This window comes from Columba livia, chromosome 3, assembly GCF_036013475.1.
Source record: "Columba livia isolate bColLiv1 breed racing homer chromosome 3, bColLiv1.pat.W.v2, whole genome shotgun sequence".
Taxonomy (NCBI): Eukaryota; Metazoa; Chordata; class Aves; order Columbiformes; family Columbidae; genus Columba; species Columba livia.
The window spans coordinates 45,697,429-45,719,114 of NC_088604.1; the positions used below are offsets into that span (position 1 = coordinate 45,697,429).

The window sequence follows — 21,686 nt, forward strand, 5'->3', positions numbered from 1 at the left end:
ATCTCACCCACTCTGTGAAGAAGTCCATAAAGACAAACTAAAAAGAATAGTTAGCGATACACCCCCTAATACCCCTCATCCAACATTAGTGGATGGAGGGACAGTAAAATGGGAACATCTGGAGCATGGGCAGGCTCATCTGCACTCTAAACATCATCTCCTTGCTGCCACTGTCAGAGACTACTGTCTATTAAACTGATTCAAGAGGATAGTGCCAAGCCACTCTCCATCATATCTGAAAAGCTATGGTAGTCAGGAGAAGGACCCAGTGACTAGAAAAAAAGAGAAACATCATGGCCATTTTATAAAAAGGTAAAAGAAAGACCCTGGGAACTACCAGCCAGTCACCTCACCTCCATGCCCAGTAAGATCATAGAGCAGATCCTCCTTCCAATCCAAACTATTCTGTGATTTTATGACATCTTGTGTTCTAAACCAGTTCTGTATAATTAAAAAAAAATATATATATATATATAATTTTAATTGCAAATCAGTTTCAGTTAATTACTTCTGTTCTGGGTAATTTATAACGAGATATTGAGGTAGAATGAATGACAGAATATGTGTTTCATGTATGAATGTATTAATTTTATACATATATATAAGCATGCACTCATTATATGTACAATAGTGTGCATCTATTCCTGTTGGTTTCTCAAGTAAGAGATTTTCCTAGCAGAGGGCTAGGTTTTTAATTTTTCATTACTGATCTTCCCATCATTCATCAAAATTCATTAATATTGGAATATCTAACCTCCATGGTGTAGAAACATCATTAGAGAATTAGTGTTCTTACTACAGAACTGATTGGCTCAACCACACTCCTGAAGTCTACCCTATTTCAACAAAAAGGAACTCTCCATTCCTCACAGCTGTTTCTATTAACGCTTTCAAAGGACCATTTCCTGATACACAGAATTCATTGGGGTGTCTCTTTTGGGGGATATGCTGACCTCTTCTTAGTTATTGTGTTGCCTTAGAAATCACTGTCAGGAATGAGAAACCCATAGAATTTAATTAAACGTTTAGAGTTTTTCCTAGACTTAGTCACTCCACATTCCCTCAATAGACTTTTCACAGTGTATGCAATAATGACACCTCTAAATTAGAGTTTGAATTGAGAATGGTTTATTAAATCTACTACAGCTATTGGAAGATTTTTATGATAATCATTTATAATGTAAAAGCACCTGAGACCCCTCAGCATGTACATATCATTGCAATAGATGCCTCACTAGCTGCAAACAAAAGGATGGTTCTTGCCCTAAAAAGACTTTCATTCTATTTTTGAGGAACAATAAGATTAAATCTTGTGTCAGTCGTTTTGAATTATTGCCACATACTTCTCAATACAGTCTCTAACCACTAAAGAATTCAAGGTGTTCATTAAATGCTCACTTCAACTATTTACTCTTTATGATGGATAACAAGTCATTAGGGTCACAAGTACTCCATAGTTGTGAGGATTTAAATTTCTCTTTGAAGAAACAGAAAAAATAGGAAATAAGCTTATTTACACAGGGCTGCATTTATTTAGATTGGAATAGTTATTGATATGCTAAAAAACTGTTATGCTCCTAACAGTTGTACAAAGAAAAATACATTTGTTCTAATATTTCTGAAATGGAAATAAATAGGTATATCAAAGTGAACACATGAAAAAGCATAACAACCACAAGATGTTGGGAGGCTGTACTCTTGTCCACCTCTGAGAGCCTAATGGTCAGAATATCCACTTTTTCCATCCCAGACTTTTCTTATTCCAAACTCTCTTTCAAATAGAATACCTTTAGCAATGTAATAATATCCATAGCCCAGGGAAAGCATTGGAATTGTAATGCCACTCTGTTGGTACTCTGCACAAAATGTCATTGCATTTTCTTCTTTAGACTGGTTGTTCTGAGCTCAGCTTGTACAACTTATAACTGGGAAATTACTTTCGTTAGTGTCAAGAACTCCTTTAAAAATGTCAGACTCATGTAAACTCTCGGTAAAAAATAGATTTAAAAAAAAAAAAAAAAAGTGATTTGTTGAAATAACAATAAAATCTCAGGATAATTCCATATTAGACAAACATGTGCAACTATCTTATGAAGAGCCTCATGCAAGTGTAGATGTGATATAAGGAGAGGAGTGAGACTTTTTGTAAGTTTGACTGATGCAGCAAGTCTTTGATGCCACTGTTTGATCTGGTAAACCCAAAAGATCTACAAAAGAAATGTAAAAATAATTTCTGAAGGCAGAAAATTCAAAACTATTCAGGTATTCTTCCTTTTTACTGTCACCAGTAGGAGGCCAATAGTCAGGCTTGAATTTACAGCCTAACTTTAAACTTCCCAGCTTTTGTCAGTAAATGTCAATATGTCTGCTCTGCCAGAGGCAGCAACCTCTTTGCATAGCACTGGCTATTTTCATGTATTTGAAGAGCTTTTCAGAGATCCAGGAAAATTGCTTTTTGTCATACTGGAGGGTGGGGGAAGAGGGGTATGGCTTTGATTCTCAGATGAGTGCCCAAGCTGAAGTTAAACGTAGGTTAGGTTGCAGTCTGAATAAGGACTGAAGGCCATGGGGTTGGAAGTCAGGTGAATAAACCCAGGCACCTACTGCTGTTTCAGAAGCCCTGTGGTATCATCTTCTGACTGCCATACCAGAGACCCACAATTCTGTGGCATATCTATGAGCCCAATGAGAGTGAATCACTCTGCATCAGTAGTTTTAGAATTGAAATACTTGATGCTGGACCATGCAATGTCTTAAAGATCAACAAAGAGCTGCTCCTACGATTAGGATTAGGAAATCAGGGGCTAAAGAACATTGTTGGTTACTTGCCCATGCAACATTCCTCAGACAAATAAGTGTTAAATGACAAAAAGGGAGAATGGTTATTATTTTTTTTTTCTAATACCTGGCAGGATCACTAGGTCTCTCAGTTAAACTGCAAGCTGTCATAAGCAAAAGATTTATAGACTGAAAGGCTATAATTTGGGTTCTTGCAAGCCCTTTTAATAGAAAACTTGTCCTGGTACTTTAAAGAAAAATAGCTTACAATATATTCTGGTATGAATTTTTTTATAGTTAGGGTTCTGCTTACTACTTACAAGACTTGTAACTCTTTCTTTAGGATACCACTTCTATTTGGGCACCTTTAACTGTGTAGAAGAAGTGGGCTTTGCAAACAGGATTATACAAAACTAATGAGTACAAAACAGTTAGCTTCTACACGTGGAAAATACTGAAACTAACGGTAATGCTCATTGTCCTGCTGCAGGCACCCAGTGTCTCTCTGCTGGCCAGTGGTCATCAGCCAGCTGGGAAAGTATCAGGTTTAGTTACTTCCTGGAGCAGGATGATCCTTGATCTTGCTAAATTGCCATTTTCCTACTCTCTATATTTTCTCTCAGAATTTTGTATCTTTTCTTCAAGCCGGTATTTTCCTCCTGAGCTACTGCTATTATTGATACAAGTGATTTTACTTCTGACTTGGTTTTTGATTTTCTTTCCTTGCAGAACTGACACAGTTTCTCAAAGTCAAATTTTTCAATAAAATTGAGGCAAGGTCACACAGCTGCATTTCTCAAAACTGGGACCTGGGTCACACATTATTAGCTAATATTATTCATAACTATGATTATTTGGAGATATTATGAGCTTGAAATTTGTGCTGTGGTTAAACACAGGGTTATGGAAAGTAGATTCTGCACAGTTAGTCTCAGTACTACATCACATAATGTCCAGACTTGAACTAGACAAATGTTGAAATGTAGTAAATTTTCTGTTTTTCTTTTCAGACTAGGTTGCTGCAAACCAAAAGTTGAGTCCAGAGGGGATCAGGAAGAGGAGCAGCAGAGACAAGAGAGCTTCTTGCAGATCTCCATCAGGATCCCTGAGCCAGTATAAGGACCAGCTTCAGAAGGAGAAAATTACCATTTCCTCCACTCAACATGCATTTATTGAGTTACCACTAAGGATAAAACTATATTTGTACTTACAGTGAGGAGCATAGATTAAAATCCCAAGGACCTCTGTTTTCAAGAGCTGATGAACTTCAGCTAAGGCTGGTTCAAAATTAAAAGAACAGCCCATGGTTTAGGTTACAGGGATTGAAGAATTCAGTGTACAGAAAAAGCCTCATAGCAGGCATGAAAACTTGGCTTTTTGGTGTACTCAGACACTTCACTGACTTCTAGCAATGATGAGCTGAGAAAGGATTGGAATTATGGTTATGGATACTGAGCACAGAGCATCAGGGGACAGCAAGAACAGGGCTGCTCCCCAAGGGATGTGGAGCCGGGAGTGAACCTGGGGTAGTGAGTGCCCAAACAGGGCACAGTCCCATGATACCCAAGCAGGGGAGGGGTGATGCCAGCAACAGGCTCTGTTGACAGCCCAGCAATCATCAGACCAGGCAAAGTCTGGTCCATTCATGAGTGGAGTCAGCAAGTCAGGGATAGCAGAAGTCAGAAACAGGGCTGGTTCTACCTACAGCTTGGTTCAGTCCAGGAGTGCAGCCCAGGACCTCAGCTGCAATGGGGCTTCTGGCCCATGGGTGGAGGGTGAGGATCCCAGTTGAGGTGGTCAGGGCATGTGGTGCGCTCAAGGCTATGACAGTGGGACTGTGTAGTTGTATACTGTTGCACACCAAAGATTTTGCTATGGTAGAAAATGGCTTAGTGCCAGGATAATGACTTTTCTGGCTATAATCTGAATGACTTTTCCACTGTAATTTGAACACTAGACTAAAATATCTGCTGTTGCTAAGCCCACACTTGAGCCAGAGTGATGTTGTAAACTTCAGAAAAATAAGATATTCCTCTCTTGCATGGCTTTTGCTTTGTAGAAAGTTGAGTATGAAACAAGGATATGGTTCGTGTTTTGTTCCTGCTCAGACATGATTCTTTGGGTTTTTCTTAAGACTGTGGAAGTTGTGGAGAACAGTAGCCAAAAGGCTGTCCTCTGCCAAAGCCTCCTGGGTGCTTGTTCTGGAGTGAAATGAATCCTGGTAGTAGAAGAGTTTTTCTCAGTCCTCTCACTAATGGCAGTTCTTATATTACTGTCCCAGAACTAGAATCCAGAGCTGTGGCTAGTAGATGATGGAAACGTAAGAGTTTATTTTCCCTGCTGTATCCTGCAAAAACGGTTATACAACACTGATTTTGTAAATGAAGAATAATTTGTATGTTGTGACACCTGAATCTTTTATTAAGCCTAAATTAAGATTACAGAGGAAGTCTTAAGAAGTTCTGAATCCCACAAGGTTAATCAGTCATTGATTCTGGAAGGGAGGATGGCTTCTGTTTTGTTTTGTTTTGTTTTTCCCTAATTTAATAACAACAGTGACTAAACATCAGTGTTAAAAACAGGGTGAAGACTGTATCAGAATAAGGTCAATACCTTGATTTATTACTGAATCCTTCAAAACTCTCTAACATCAGATATTAGAACAAAGAATTCCAGAAATTACAATTGTAGAGCAAGTTTTGGAGCATTTTGGTTAAGAAGAACAATGTGTTAGGAGCTACAATTACTGCTGACTAAAGGCTCTCAATCAAGGCAAAGCATGGCAATTTACTTTGAGGTCTCTGGTTTACTGTTAAGCCCTGGTATAAGTCTTAGGTAGTCTGGGGTTCATGGACAGCAGGAATCTGCTAATTCTAAAGAACTTCCTCAGAGGTGATAAAGAATGATTCAGGAAGAAGACAGTGACTTCCAGGATTTTTTTTCTCCTAATCTTGGCAGTGATGTAAAATAATAATAGGTGTCAGAGCAAGGAAGTAGCTCCTATTTAATTTTCTTCATTGTATAGGGTCTCTGTATAACTAGTAAACCTATGGTAAAGGGTGAGTCATGGTGAGTGATGTTCTGAAGATGGCATCTTTTACTAAATTTATAGCTGGAGTTAGGATTAGAAAGGAGAAGGAATGAGATGCCTACTTTACTACCAGACCTTTCAAGGCTTGGGAACATAAAATATGATATAGTGCTACAAAAAGTGATTCGTATTTAATTCATCACCCAAGAGTGGAGTATCTTCACTCTTAAGCATAGCATAACGTTTAAGTTTACTATTGCAGATAGAATATTGGTAAGAGGAATATGGCTGTTGGTGAATGGTGAATATTAGGATTACAGAGAAGCACTGCTTCCCCACAGCATCCTGAAATCCTGCATCCTCAAGTCAGGGGGACAGAATACATCATATTTTTACTGAAGTCTGGTTTGAAGTCTCTAGTTTTTTGCTTAGTTTAGGTTTGGGTCTGAAGTTAGACTTATGCTTACCAAAGCTTGTATGACAATGTTTTATTTCCCTGTTCTTCCACCTGTAATTGTGGCTTGCTCTAAAAGAGAAGAAAAACCAAACAGACAAAAACCAACCAAACAAAACCACCAAACAAACAAACACCAACAAAAGAAGCCTGTGGAATAAGGCTAAGCTTAGCAGTGGCTGTATCATGAATTATAATAGCATCACCTTACAACAGTATCTGAGAAATTTACTTTATCTTGGTTCCTGCCTGGCTGCCGGACTAAAACCCAACAGAGTGTAATTAATATTTTGCCTTAAGCTGTCTTGGAGGCTATGCAGTATGTTTTTAAGCTCAAGATAATGGGGTAAGAGATGAACTGCAGGTTCCTGGCAGAATTCCTGGCAGCTGTTCCAAAAAGTGGCAGACATTTTCTTCTAGTCCAACAAGAAACTTCTTATGTGTTGTCAGTCATAGGGTAATGGTTCTGGTTAGGATGACAGACAAGGTAAAAAAGGACATCAGTTTTCATAATGTCCTGTTATTCTCAGATGCAGACTATTACTGTAAGTGCACAGTTTACAAGGCTTCTGCGACGTAGGATAAGACATCATGACAGATATAAAGAATTGCTCAATTTTTTTGAGCTCAAGTCTCGGGAATATTTTAAAAATCCAGCACTGGTAGGGTAGAAAAGAGAGTGAATGGGTCTTCACTGACCTATGATAAAAATCTGTGCCAGAAAATTGCCCTCTAGTGCTATAAATATATATAGTCCCTCACTATCCTTACAATTATTTCCTCTTAAGATGAAGACCCAGTCTTTTTGGTTGATCCTGAAAGGTTCAGCCTTCTATTTTGAGAAATTATTTCTATTTTGTTTTGATGGAGTAGGTAGAGACAAACCCTGCTGTGCTCTGTTTTTTGAGTTATGTTTGTTTCTGAGAGCAAAGCATGGAGAAAGAGTTTTACTAAGGGATCCTCTCATACCTGAATAGTAAATCTATAGCTCATGTTTTGCTTTTCTTCACATATGGGTCTGGCACAGTGAAGCACAAACTTAGGATGCTGGCTCCACTGAGGTTTACAGAACACTGCACAGCAGTAGGTCTCAGGGAGCCTACCCAGAAAAACTTCTTTTCATGTTGGAAGGTATTTTTGGTGGTGTTTTGTTCTGTTCTTGTAAACATGTCAAAGCTATTAGCATATGAGTAGAGCTGTGGTTCATGTTAACTTTCTTGGGAGCAAGGCCTGAAGCCATGAACTTAAATTTGTGTTTCTTTATCCTTCAAGACTCACTGAGACATTTTGTTCCACTGTGGCAACAAGAAATAACTTAATCATTTTTTGGTTTATGTGGGTGGTTATTTTGTTTGTTTTAGTTTTTGGTTTTTTCCCTTCCCCTCTCTCTATTCCATTTGTTATAACCTAGGAATGGGGTCATAATTATGATTAAGGTCGTGGACTAGACAAGCCAAGGAGTTAGATTTATTTGAGATCCTGTAAAGATCATGACAGATCCTATGGATAGAGGTTTACTCCTTAGTGATTTGGGAATTCTTAATACAAACAGCAGATCTTGAGGAGCCAGTTTCAGTATTTGGTCCTGCAGTATTTGGTGTAGAATGATGGTTTCAGGGATTAAAAAAAAAAGGAAAAAAAAAAGGGAAAAAGGGTCCTTTTAAAATTTTTTTAAATTTACTTGTTCTGGATGCTGATTAGGGCTTAGACCTTGGGCTGCGATAAGCAAAAATAAGAACTTCAGGTTTATGCATTCCGAAGGGCTCTGAGGGAGGAATAAAACTTTTTTCTTTTTTAAAGGAAACAATTCATATTTTAATCTAGTCCATAGAGGAGCTTCTAGTTAAAATTATAATAAGGATTTTGGAGTACAAGAACTTAACAACTCTGTTACTGAGACCTCCTCCCACCAGGCCCACTGTTAGGAGGAGGAAGGCTGGTTCAAAGAGACAAATACCTTTATTTTCTGTTGTCCAGGGAACTGGTTCTCTGGGCAGTTAAGTCTTGAGTAAGAGTTTAGTCAAAGAAAGCAGAAACTACATAATCAACTGCATAACTACATAATCAACTGGGTGACAAAAGCCCTGTCAGTTTAAGTTGAGAAATCGTGCTGAAGAGGAGAAAAGCAAGTGTTTGGGTTCTGTGTACCAGTTTTGTCTTGGCTAGATTTGGTATCATAAGTATGGTTTGGAAAGGCAGCAGCTGAAGATTAAATTAATACTGGATTACAATGTAAAATGAGGGGAGAGTTTCATTCTGTTCTAATACAGATAGATCTTGGGAGGGCCGTTAGTTCACAATAAGGATTTGTTCCAGAAGGAAATAATAATTTGCATATTTTTCTGTTATTTGCAGAGGTTTCTGACTACAGTTAGGATTGGATTAGGGTAGGTATAGAATCAGGAAACTCACAAAAAATCTGTTTAATGCTTGAGGATTCAGAGTTCCCTGTTCTGCAATGAGAACTGGTTTTAAGGCGAAAGCGATGTTCTCTCAACAGAAGACTCCACTGAGCATGGGCATAAAACTAAAGTTACAAGTGAGAAGGCCTGTTTAGGATGACAGCAGGTGACAACAGTAAAAGTGGCTTATACTTTCCTGGTGCAAATGGTGTCTGGCTTAGTTTTATGTTTCAGGCTGCCCATTGTATTTAAGATTAGGACTGCACATACCAGGACCAAAGTTTAGGGTCACAGTTTTTCATCTTGCAAGAATCCAGAGGATTCTGTTAAGTACTAATGTCTATATAATTTGTATGGGATTGTGAATTTTTGAACCCTTGTTAGATTTAGGACAGGGTCAAATGCACTTTTGAGCACAGAAAATATGGATTAAAACTTGCCTAACCTTCTTTCTGAATATTATAAAATTATTAAATCCAGGCCATTTGTCTGGTTTTGGGGTTTCTAATATTTTGCAGTTTCCAAGGTAAAAAGAATACTAATTCCTTAACTTCAGGCTCTTGAGAAGATTATCCTTTCAAGGTGAATTAGTGGCATTGAAATATCAGATTAGATAGATTCGAAGATTTTAGTAACTTATAGAATCATAGAATCATTTTGGTTGGAAGAGACCTTCATGATCATCAAGTCCAACTGTTAACCTATCAAAGGCACTAAACTGCGTCCCTAAGAGCTTTATCTATACATCTTTTAAACACATTCAGGGATGGTGACTCTACTACTTCCCTGGTCAAATGTAATGAAATTTGTGTTTTGAAATAAATTAATATATAAATTATAGAAAAAGAAAAATAGGCATGTAATAGACGCGTAATATCAAGGGGGTAACCCAAAAGAGAAATTTTAAATTATATTTTTCTTTTCTATATTTTCTTTAGCAATACTACAGAGCACTTGTTCCTTAAAGTAGACAACTTTTCATATTAAAAAAAAAACAAACTGAAGGACCTAGTTTAAAAACAATTCCAACTGCAAACAATCCATATTTAGTACTGGTATGCTTTCATGAAAGTCCTCAAATTGGCTCTTTAACACTATTCTTCCACATAAAAACTAAGTGTGCAGTACAGTTCAAATAATGATGGATCAACATTTATGGCTCTTCTATCTTGGAAAACTAAGCCTAATTCTCAAGAGCAATGCTATGAAGAAGTACATTTTAAAACTATAGTGCTATTTTAGACTTGCTAGTAAAGTGTACTGCTGCAGAATGTGAATCCTTAAAGTTCACTCAATGGAGAAGGTCAAACACCAGCATGGTGCTCCTAAGCATTTTTAATAAATAAATCTCTGGCATTTGCTCAGACTTCCTATATCATCATTCATGGAGTGATCAAGTTAATCAGCAGTCCCACTTTTATTAATTTTACATCCATTCTGTCTGCTGGAGTACTGTCATTTATAATTTGTCTCTTCTTGGCTATATTTCATGCCAGGTCCTAAATACATTCAGACAGGACTTTGTTTTGTTTTGTGTTAGTCTCAACTCTTAATCATTGTAAGAAAAAGAATCAAAGCTATAAAAAGCAAACAGGCATTGAAAAAGCCACAGGGAGCCTGAGATTCAAAAATCTGCTCCTGTGGCTTGTAGTCATTTAAATCACTCTAAATGCCAATGGAATGAAGCATGTACATGAAGTGTAAAAGCAAATGTTACTGCTAAATAGGTACAGACTCAGGCTGATATGTAAAATTATATAAAGCTTTCAAAATGAATTAGCTGCCTCTATGTTTCTCCTCTCACAGTCATCAGTATAGATTCATTGCTGCAGTAAGACATCACAGTACTGAAATATGGTATGTTTTAGCATAAGAGAAGCATAAATCTTGCAAAGAAGGAAGCATAAATCCTATTAACTAAAAAAGCCTAAAAGATTGCAAAGTATCCAGGTTAATACTTATTTGCTCACAACTTAATAGAACCAGTGTTTTTGCCCTCTTCACTCTGTAGAGGTCCAAAAGCCAGAGCAGCTGCCGCTGTGAAGATCAGTCTATGAACTCTCTGAAGATCGCTTTAAGAAGACTGTCTGAAAGTAGTAAGCTCATGTAAAGGCTCCTGTGTCGCTCCTCCAGGCTTTCAGTATCCTGCAATTCTAAAGGTGAATAAAACAAAACCCCTGCTGTCATATTTCAACTATAGCATAACTAGCATAAAGAAAAATTTCCCAGTGTCAACAGAAGCACTTCCAGCGACAATGACAGTACATTTTATGTTTAGCTCTTCCATACTGGGCAATCAAGCAGTAGTCCAATGGTCCAATCAAGCAGACTGCAGCACTGCAGTATCCTTGATGCAGAAATGAGCTTAAATCAGAATGCAAGATCAAAGTTCTCAGCATGAGGCCTACCCTTACTGGACAAATCTGAATTTGCATTTGGAAAAAATAAGTCCTCCCAGTTGCTTACAAGTGGCTCTTTATTTGGCAAGGTTTCAGAAGTGTTACTGCCAACTAATTTGTAAAGTTCATTTCAGCTGAGGTTTCTGTATAATTAAGGCTTTTTTGGCCAAGTTATTCACAAAAGCAACAATCCAAAAGGAAAATTCATATTGCCTTCTGTTACCTGACTTGTGTTTTAAATTTGAGACATCTCTAAATTACTCCCGACTTCTGTCATCTCCATCAAAGAAACAAGGCCTGGGAGGTCCTATCCAGTATCCTGCTCTAAAAGAAAATTATTTTCTTTGTATCTGATTCCATCAACAACACATTTTCTATCCATTTCAACTACATTTCCACAATTTAATCAACTGTTTCCTTCTTGCATGTTTTTTTTTTCCACTTTTGATTAGATCCACAGTTTATTCCAACATGTAAAAATACAGATTGGTTTAATTTGAGAATAGCCATACACACAAACATTTTTGTCCTTACTTCTCTGTCTTTCAAATAGTAGTCAGAAGGCATTTACCTTGGCCTACTTGTCCAACATAGAAGGAATACTCACTGTTCCTCTTGGGCACTCATAGATTTCAGCTTCAGCCTGATGACCCACAAACCATCTTTCCACTGTCATTAAGCTCATAGTCTGCAACAGATTTAAAAAAAAAAAAAAAAAAGTCTGTATCAGTATCTGCTTTACCTCTTTCTGCTGAGGTCATGCTTTCTTTTCCTTGTCCCTGTCCTGAAAAGACTTCTAACTCAGGTTGGTTACAGCACTGGCTGAGATTTCAGGGGACACTTGAACTTCCTTCAGGTTGGCCTGCTCACCTCTTGTATTATAAATCACCAATTATTTCTTCTCTTTGGTGGACAACTACTTCGTTTTTCTCTAATAAATATTAAGTGATATACTAGAATTGGCAGAAAAAAAGTGTTGACAATAGCACCATGATAAATGGTAACGGTGTATTTAATGTTATGTGTTTCTCAAGACTGACACTATTTAAGTTCACTTTGCTTGCTTTTTGAACTATTTCTTTCCTCATTTTGACTAGATACACTATAAGCAATGCTGGAAGCATAACCTATTGTTAAAGCTGCTCAGTATTTCACAGAATCACAGAATCACACAGAATCACAGAATGTTAGGGATTGGAAGTGACCTCAAAACATCATCTAGTCCAATCCCCCTGCCGGAGCAGGAACACCTAGATGAGGTTACACAGGAAAGTGTCCGTGCGGGTTTTGAATGTCTCCAGAGCAGGAGACTCCACAACCCCCCTAGGCAGCCTGTTCCAGTGCTCTGTCACCCTCACTGTGAAGAAGTTTCTTCTCAAATTTAAGTGGAACCTCTTGTGTTCCAGTTTGAACCCATTACCCCTTGTCCTATCACTGGTTGTTACCGAGAAGAGCCTGGCTCCATCCTCATGACACTCACCCTTTATATATTTGTAAACATTAATAAGGTCACCCCTCAGTCTCCTCTTCTTCAAGCTAAAGAGACCCAGCTCCCTCAGCCTTTCTTCATAAGGGAGATGCTCCACTCCCTTAATCATCTTGGTTGCCCTGCACTGGACTCTCTCCAGCAGTTCCCTGTCCTTCTTGAACTGAGGGGCCCAGAACTGGAGACAATATTCCAGATGTGGTCTCAGCAGGGCAGAGTAGAAGGGAAGGAGAACCTCTCTGGACCTACTAACCACCCCCTTCTGATACACCCCAGGATGCCATTGGCCTTCCTGGCCACAAGGGCACAGTGCTGGCTCATGGTCATCCTGCTGTCCACCAGGACTCCCAGGTCCCTTTCCCCAGTATACAACTCTGTTTTGAGATGCTCAGAATTTTGGTCAAACCATTGTGTTCTGACTGACATTCTTGTTCAGGTTAGGTCTGACTGAGCTGCTTCCAGGATGAATTTTTCTCTTAAGGAAAAAAAAAAAAAAAAAAAAAAGAGTGGAAAATGAGGTGAGAGAATGGAATTATATTAGTTAGGGGTGTAAGAGTTCAAGATTAAGACAAAAGAGTGGTCTCTCTGGGGAAAAATTTATATTTGATCTGGTGATTAAAAAAGTATGATTAAGTGTATGGACAAAGCAGCTAAATTAAAGCTGAATATCCAACTCGACTGCTAGAATTCTTTATTATACCTTTCCATCCTATGATTAACGTGTGTTTTAAAATACAGAAAACTATTTGCATTCCATTCTACCTTTTGTAGATTCACTTTGACATCACTTCCATAAGAACCTTTCTGCCTTTTAGCTGTTTTCAGCTATTATCTATTTTCATTTATTGCATGCCCTTGTTGGCATTCAGTGATATCAGTGAGCTGTAATGCAGCAGCTCTGCCGGATACACATAGACAGTATGGGCCAGAATGCTTTCCTCCCAGTGCAGACACAAATAGTTTGGATCCATATATACTATCTTAAGTAGATGGAATAGGATGTTAAGTACCCACCACAGGATGTTTGCCATCCACTTTTTAAATGCTATCAGCTTTAAAGACAGGAATGGTCGATTGGAGTATGAAGCTACTTGAAAGGTAACCTGTGAGGTAAGTGTAACACTTTCTATCCATCTATCATAATTCACTTTTGTGGAAGAAAAGTCCATTTTAGTGAAATCAGCATAGAATCATGGAATGGTTTGGACTGGAAGGGACTCTTCAGTCAGGAGAAAAGAAGGTATCTATTTCAAAAGTAATATACTGGACAATCAGAATGTTGTACATGCTGTGAGGTATTTATCTCTCGAGAAATATATTTATATACATATCTGTCAAAATCTTTCAATTTCTCTCAGTTTTGTATTCTTGTACACATAAAAACATATAACTCTGAGCAGTTTGCATTTACACACACACACATACACACACACAGAGAAGTGACTACCTAGATTCCCAGGCATACTGTTTTGGTGAGCATAATATGTCCATTATGGCAGTAAGTACAGAGATACAGTATTGAACGCAGCAGGCAGTAAGTAATATGGTTTCTGGCACAGAATTATAGAAAACACTAGGAGGCACACTGCAGCAACTACACACATTTACAGATGTCATTGCAGCAAGAGTCATGCTAAACTGCTGGAGGCCAAGATGCTTGCAGTGAAATTGGTTGTCCTTTAAATGGTTTCTTCTAAAACATAATTGCTTGGTTCTCAATAAGAAATAGAGAGGAGGGGGAGCATGTATCCTTTTTCCTTTTGTAACTGTGTGAGCCAGAAGAGTTACAGCCGAAATTCTGAGTCAGTATAAATGATAAAGTCATTGTGCTTTTAACTGAAAGCCAAACAAATTTTCTTCTGCTAGTTTTTAGACAAGATTCATTTACTACAGTAATCTCTTTTACACCTAAATACTGCTGCGGTCACCATCTAAAAACTTTATAAATGATCCTTCAGGTTTGCAGTATAAGACAATTACCTAGGCGCAAATCAAAGCCTTCCAAAACTCCAAGATATACAGCAGGTTACTATTTTCTTTCAAAACCCACATTTGCAGCATATCCACATACATTGGGCATCCACCAGCTAAAAAATTGGAACTGCAGATGTGCATTTTTCCCCTACTACAAAACTATAGAACATTTCAGGTTAAGTGTGCAGTTCTATCTTTTGAATAAGAAATTTGTGCAGCAGTTTTAAGTGCGTTATTCTATCCATCAGTAAGCTATACAAAGCATGTTTCTAGTCTGTGTAAATCAAAGCATATTTCTGAAATGTGTAATAGCTATGATTGAGCTAGTGCATAGATTTGTGTCAAAATCACATCTAGTAATATTTGTGCCAGTAATCTGCTCAAAGGTAAATACAGCCAAGTTATGAATGTATGTCTACATAAAGAGCTTTGAAGCTCTGAAGTATAATGAAATAAGCTACTGGACTCTCAAGAGAAGAACAGGAGACAGATACAGTTAGAGCTCAAAGCCCAAAGAGAAATGTGCATGATATACACAGTTTGCAAGGGAAAAGAGGCGATAAAACAGAGAAGAGAGTACCTGAGATTCATGAGAAGAGTCAAATCTATGCAACTAGGGACTAATTATAAAGGAGGATTAATAAGTCTGTCACCAGTGCAGATCAAGAAACTGGAATAGAAAACTAACCACCAGAGTAAGGATGTAAAATGTGGTTCTGAAGTTGATGGAAAGCAGGGAAAATTCTATAATTATCCTTTATCTATAATTATCCTTAATTATCCTAATTAATCTTGATTGCCTTTCATGATGAAATTACTGGCTCTGCAGACAAAGGGAAAGCAGTATGCATCATTTACCTTACCTTTTGCAAGGCTTTGGACAGAGTGTCCCATAGCATTCTTGGAGGCATTCTGAACGGATACAGACAGGATGGGTAAACTTCAAGGAGAAGGAAAAATTGGTTGGGTCATTGCACTCAAGGGATTGTGGTCAACAGTTCAGAGTCTAACAGGAATCCAGTTACAAGTGGCTCCCCTTAGAGCTCAGTACAAGGACTGATACTACTAAACATGTTTGGGATAGGTTCATCTAGTTCATGAACAGCACCAAGCAGAGGGGAGAAGCTGATTTGCTGGGAGGGGAGCAGAGGACTTTGGTAGATCAGAAAACAGCTGACCCATGAAGGTGGAGGAAAAAAGAGACAAAGTCCTGTGCCTGGGCTTACATTAACCCAAGGTAACAACGAGGCTGGAGTTGACTCATTAGAAATCATCTCTGCAGATAAGGGCATGGTGGACAGCAAGATGAATATGAAGCAGCGGTGCACCCTTATGGCAGTGAAGGATAACAGCATACTGGACAGCAAAAGTGTACCCAGGAAGTATGAAAGATTGTTTCTTCCTTTTATTTTTTTCCCTTGTGAAGCTTCTTCTAAAGTAGCATCTAGCCTTGGATTCTCCCAGTAGCAACTGATGACTGGGATGCTTGGGAGACTGCAGCCTGTGACATACAGAGACCAAAAGACATTTGTTCAGCCTGGAGAAAAGAAGGCTGAGGGAGGATCAAATTGCTGCCATCAACTATCTAAAAGTGAGCTATAGAGAAGGCAGAGCCAGACTTTTATAAGAGCTAACAATCAAAAGCATGAGAGAGAATTTTCACAAGGAAAGGAAATTTGCCTGGACCAAGAGAAAACTATGTCCATGGTGAGAGTGATTAAGCACTGGAGCAGGTTCACAGAGAAGTTTTGGGGTCTCCATCCTTGGAGATTTTCACACTTGGGAGAAAGGAGCATTTACCTAGTGATTTGTTTATTTGTGATTAGTCATGAACTGGAATAGTCAGGCTAACATCTAGATAATCAGAGGCTTTAAAAATTCTACCCAAAGAGCATCAGTCTTTCTGAAAAATAATTACCCCCGATAATAATTTTCAACAGTTTATTGAGATAAAGATCTAAGGCAAGTTAGAATCCACAGGAATTCTTCAGATCTGAATCTGCATTCTGAAAGTCTGATTCTGAAGAGAAAGTTGAAGAGAATTGATGGTCCATAAGTTAATATGAGTCCCCAAAATAAGGACTCTCTTCAGCAAATGTAATAAAGTTGGAGAAAGATTTTGTGTAATAAATCCTTGTGTATGCAAGTCCATCTAACCATCTTGACAGTTTGTTTGATCAAAGAAGGAAAGAAATCTTTTGGAGATGATCTAACATACAGATTTTCTTTTATGTATGTGCTCCTTTCTCTAAACACAGTAACCGAGCCGTTAATACTTAGATTTGATAAATACTTTCTTTATTCTATCTTAACATTTCTTGGCTACAGGGGTAACTGCGAGAAACTGGCAAGCAAGATATTTTACACATCCAATGATTATTAAGACCAGATTACTGCTTATTCCACCAAGGTAAGGCTAAAGATACTTTGGAGATAGGGAAGATCTATCAGGAACACTCACAGACCAGCTTAGGAAATGTCAAAGCACTGAGCAACCTTGCCAGAGGTTTTGGGGCATGCAACATATGTGTGAGTCCCTGAAGGGCGTGAGCCCTAAAGGTCTATCATGGACTTTGCAACAGAAAAGGTGTCTCTGCACCTGCTCAGACTGATTTCTGCTAAATTTTGGAAGTGCTGAGATTCTACAGTCAGTGTAGACAGTCTTATGAGACAACATGGAAATTAACAATATGGTTGGGAGAGATTTCATGTCTATTTTAAGTACACAGAGAAAAGAAAAGCCAGGTAACAAGACTGTAATAATGGACAAGGCACAGAAGGCAAGAAAGTTAATAATAAAACAAAAAATCCCCCCACAAAATGAAAAAAAACAACAACAAAAAATAACTATGATATGAAAATGAACAAGAATAGAAGTCAACACTGCAAATGAAAGTTACTGTCCTTAATTCACATAAGAAATTGGATGAGTTCTGAGGGAAACCATTTAAATATTCCTAGACTAATGCAAAAAGCCGGGACAACCAAGCGGAGAAAATGGAGACACTAGTAGAGCACATTAAACTGCTGTAAGAGCCATAAAAGAAAAATGGAGGAATAGCAATCCTGATGGAAAGTAGGCAGTGGCTTTCTTCAGAAAACCATAAATAAAAATAAAGGCATTGTAGTTGCACTGTACATTAACAGTGTGACAGAGAGTAAAGAAAAGGAAAAAAAAAAAAAAAAAGAAAGTAATAGCACAGATAAAGTGGAACTGATTTATATCAAAAACTCTTTTAAAGAAAGACCAGTATGAGGGCATATTTTTTTAAAACCTCCAAATCAGATTTGCATTCAGAGGGAGACATGATTTTATTACTGTAGAGAACAAAAGATACCTGTATTTATGTCAAGAAACAAAAAGACACAGATATTTCTGCATATTGTTCTTAGCAAGTTTCTTCAGCAGCAAACTTTGGAGTAAAAACTATTAGGTCATCTTTGGGTTGGCAGTGAAGAGCTAATAATATAAAATATTATTGAAAGAAGTTATCACAGCTGTCTTAAATGACATTAAAAATAAACACAAAACATATATTTGTAACTCAAGTTTCCGATTTCAAAAGTTTGAATAAGAAGAACTTTTAGGAGCTGGTAGATTAAGTCTGGTTATCTGGAAGGCTCAAGGAAGTTTCCTCTGTGTTCATATCCTCTGAAACCAGTAGTTATAAAACTAAAATCTTTAACTTGTACCTCAAGCAGTGTGAAAATTTTGTGTCAAAAGTTTCTGTTTAAATGGAATAAATCGGTATCTCAAAAAGGTTATTAGAAGTCAATGGAGAGCTACCAAGCAAAGGCAAAGACTGGTGGTTCACTGCAGAATGATGTAAAGACCTTATCACCCTTCAGTTCTCTCAGGACCTTCATTTCTGTAACTGAGTGAAAAAATCAATTAAAGAAGGTGAAATGGTTGTTGCTCTCAGTTCTTCCTTGATATCCTCAGTCCTGAGAAGGCTGCCTTGTATCTAGAAGAAGTTTCCACTGAAGAAAAATGAGGGCATTTGATCCTGGTTAGCGAAGTCTGATGAAACAAGTGAGACCATTTGGAACACTTCCCCAGGTGGGGACTGTGGAGGTGCAGGGCAAGAGGAGGGATATATTTTACCTATTACCCAGGTGCAATCTGCCCCTGTGAGTACATCACATGGTTGTGACTGACTTCCCAGCTCTCTGAGGTGGCAAAAGGAAGTCTTTGTTCTGTATATAAGAAAAGTACAATTAGGAGTGATGACATTTAGGTGTTTATGGTGTTTGCCCTGCGGACAGGATATTGCCTGAAGTATCAAAAGACATCCTGAAAAATTGAAGATATTTTGGTCCCAAATGTCCTTGGTTTGGGCATCTAACTGTTGGTGTTGAAGTTAATTTTATTATTCTTTTGACTAAATAGACTAAGGCTTCTTAAATGACACTAGATAGAATATTTTCTGTAGGGGAAGTGCTAATGTTGCTTGTCATCAAATCAGTGCTTTTCCCCTATAATTTAGAATTAGAAGCTCAATATATGCAGGAGGATTAAAAATGTGTAAACTTTCCAAATACATTTCTACTTCTGCCAATTCAGCTGTGTTACAATAGAAGATTAACTACTAGGAGCTCAGGAATCTGACTGCATCAATTTTGTATATTAATCTGTGTTACTATTTATTTGTTTGCTTGCTATAACTTCAGTATGTCAGGTTATGCTCAGAAAACCTTCATTCCCATCATGGGAAACGGTAAAACTGTTCTTTTTTATCCCTTCATCAATTTGGTTTATATTTTAAGAACCTGTAGCCAATATTTTTGCAATGAGCATCAGTAGGAACTTCTCCCTTCCATGTTCCTTCTACATCTCTGTGGCACATTGGGGTTTTTTTCTTTCTTGCCTTTGGTAATTCATTTTATGTGTGAGTGGACAAAAGTGGTAAGTCAGGTGCTAAACAAGTAAAATGCCCTGACCATCACAGTCCTCATGCAACGCTTCTCAGACATGAGTGTCCTTCACTGTTCAGGCCCTCTTTCTTTTGGTCCAATAAGAAATGGGTCGCTTTCTGTGGTGGACCTTAAGAAAATGAACTAAAAGCAAAAGTCACCTAAACTTTTGATTTATGGCATTTGCATGTGTTCTGCAAGAGTTTGTATGAAAGTGACTTACAACAGTCTCAAAACAGTGTGGGAAAGAGAGCTGTAATGGCAATTGCATTTTCAAATGCAGAAGTGAGAAGTTTTTTTGTGATGATTGTCTTTGTTTCACCATCGGCACAATATTAATTGAAAAGGTACATACTGACATAGAACTGCAAACTTTTCTCCTACTAATATGTATTTACAACTTTAAGCAGTTTTGCATACTATAAAATAACAAGCAAAATACATGTTTTTATAACAGCTACTTTAAAATCACACTATTTGTGACAAAAACAACCCTGACAGCTCTCTGCGCCATCGAAATCAACAACTGGGTTACATAACCTTATTCTTTATGATATGCAAATTCCTTGGCTTGGGGAACAAGCATCGCGAAAGAAATTGCGCTGGTATTAGCCTGGTCTGAATAGAAGGCTGGATAATAACGCAAAGATCAGCTCTGTTCTCTATATTCAGGTTTGAGGATCAGAGAAAACGGATGCAAGTCATTAATCACATCATTGTAGGGTTCTTTCATTGTTTCACAAGGAAAGATCAAGCTGTATGGCTGGCAGACTTACCCTTTCTGTCAGTTAGAAAATGATAAAAGTATTTCTTAAAATAATCTTAGTCTAATACTGTGACTTTCATGCAAAATAAAAAATTGCCAGGTTTCTATCACACTTCAAAGAATATGATTAGCAATGAATGCACTCTTTTTCTTTTGCTCTCATTTTGCAGAGACACTTGAAAATGGTAAATCTACTCAATACTAGTAGTACTTGGCTGGTTTTTTTTTCTTTGTGAGCTGTTAGAGTGTTTAATCATCTAGTTAAAGGCAGCAATCATTTGCCTAAACCAGGAAATAATTCAAGTAATGAGATATGCAAAACAGACACATACGCACACAAAAAAAAAAAAAAGAAAACAAACCCAAAACTTCATTCCCATAAGTCTCGCTTTCTGAATTGGCAAAAAATAATGAATCTTTATGTCTGCAGTGATAAAGCAGGACTCCTCACTCTTCAGTATCTCCATCTTCAGTTAGATTGCTTGCAGATCCACTGAAATTAGATGTCAGTGTAAATTATGGTGTAGGCCGAGTTACTAGCCAAGGCTATGAAGGGTAGACGCATAAAAACAAGGTGCTATTGAAGGTAATTGCTTCTGATCTTAAAGTTCTTAACTGACAAAATTGGTGCTGATGTGGCATTTGCATCAGAGGCTCCCTTTTAATTGACACTGACTAAATCAAGGACTTGCTTTTTTTTTCCTAGAGGTTTTATTTTTTTCTTTTTAATTCTTAAAATCCACCTTGTAAAACACTGGCAGACTGCGGAACACAATTCAGCTGAGCAGGAAAAAGATATTTGCATTTTTGCCAGGGTTCAGGGAGACCCATGTCAAAAGCATGTGTGCATGTGCACATGTACATGTCCATATACATGGATTTGTCTGTCTGTATGCATGTGTGTGTGTGTGTGTGTGTGTGTGTGTGTGTGTGTGTGTGTGTGTGTGTTCGTGTTTTATACAGAGAGGGGAAAAAACAATTTTAAATTCATAAGCAAAAGAGTTGTGTATGAAGGGTTAAATCTGAAAAAGTGATGGCTAGACTTAATACTGCAGTGTCTATCGCTCAGACAAGCCATTGTCTAGTGTAGTGCTCAGCTGGGTTTAGTTCCCCAGGCTCCCGATGTCATCGGTAAATAAAAACTCTAACAATTCATTGAAGCCATCAAGTCAAAGAAAGCACTACCTGAGCTAGTCAGGAGGAAATTATATGAAATGGACAAAAGTTAAGCTTCATATATTTAATACTTTTAAGTGCTTTAAGACAGAGAGATAGAGACACCAGAGTTTTCAGTTTTCCATCTAAACCTTTCTCAGAAGTGTTCTTCTAATGGCGTGATATTTCAAAATGCAGAAGGCACATACCTACCCCTCACTGGGATTCCTTCAGCCAGTTCTCAAAAAACTTGCACAGTATCCTGGTGCTTTGACCCACACATGCACAAGCCCTTGCTAATTGGTTCATTTGGCACTGAAGTAAGAT

At 37.9% G+C, this 21,686-nt stretch overlaps 1 long non-coding RNA gene across 1 annotated transcript in view; it reads right to left on the reverse strand.

Annotated features, from left to right (window-relative positions):
- Positions 1 to 4,204: 4,204 nt before the first annotated feature.
- The window catches only part of LOC135579024 (uncharacterized), a 52,171-nt gene continuing 34,689 nt past the window's right edge, over positions 4,205 to 21,686 (reverse strand). The window contains exons 2-3 of the long non-coding RNA XR_010471271.1: positions 11,672 to 11,752; positions 4,205 to 10,818 (exon numbers count right to left, since the gene is read on the reverse strand). This is a non-coding gene — a long non-coding RNA (uncharacterized LOC135579024). The remainder of the gene's footprint in view (positions 10,819 to 11,671; positions 11,753 to 21,686) is intronic.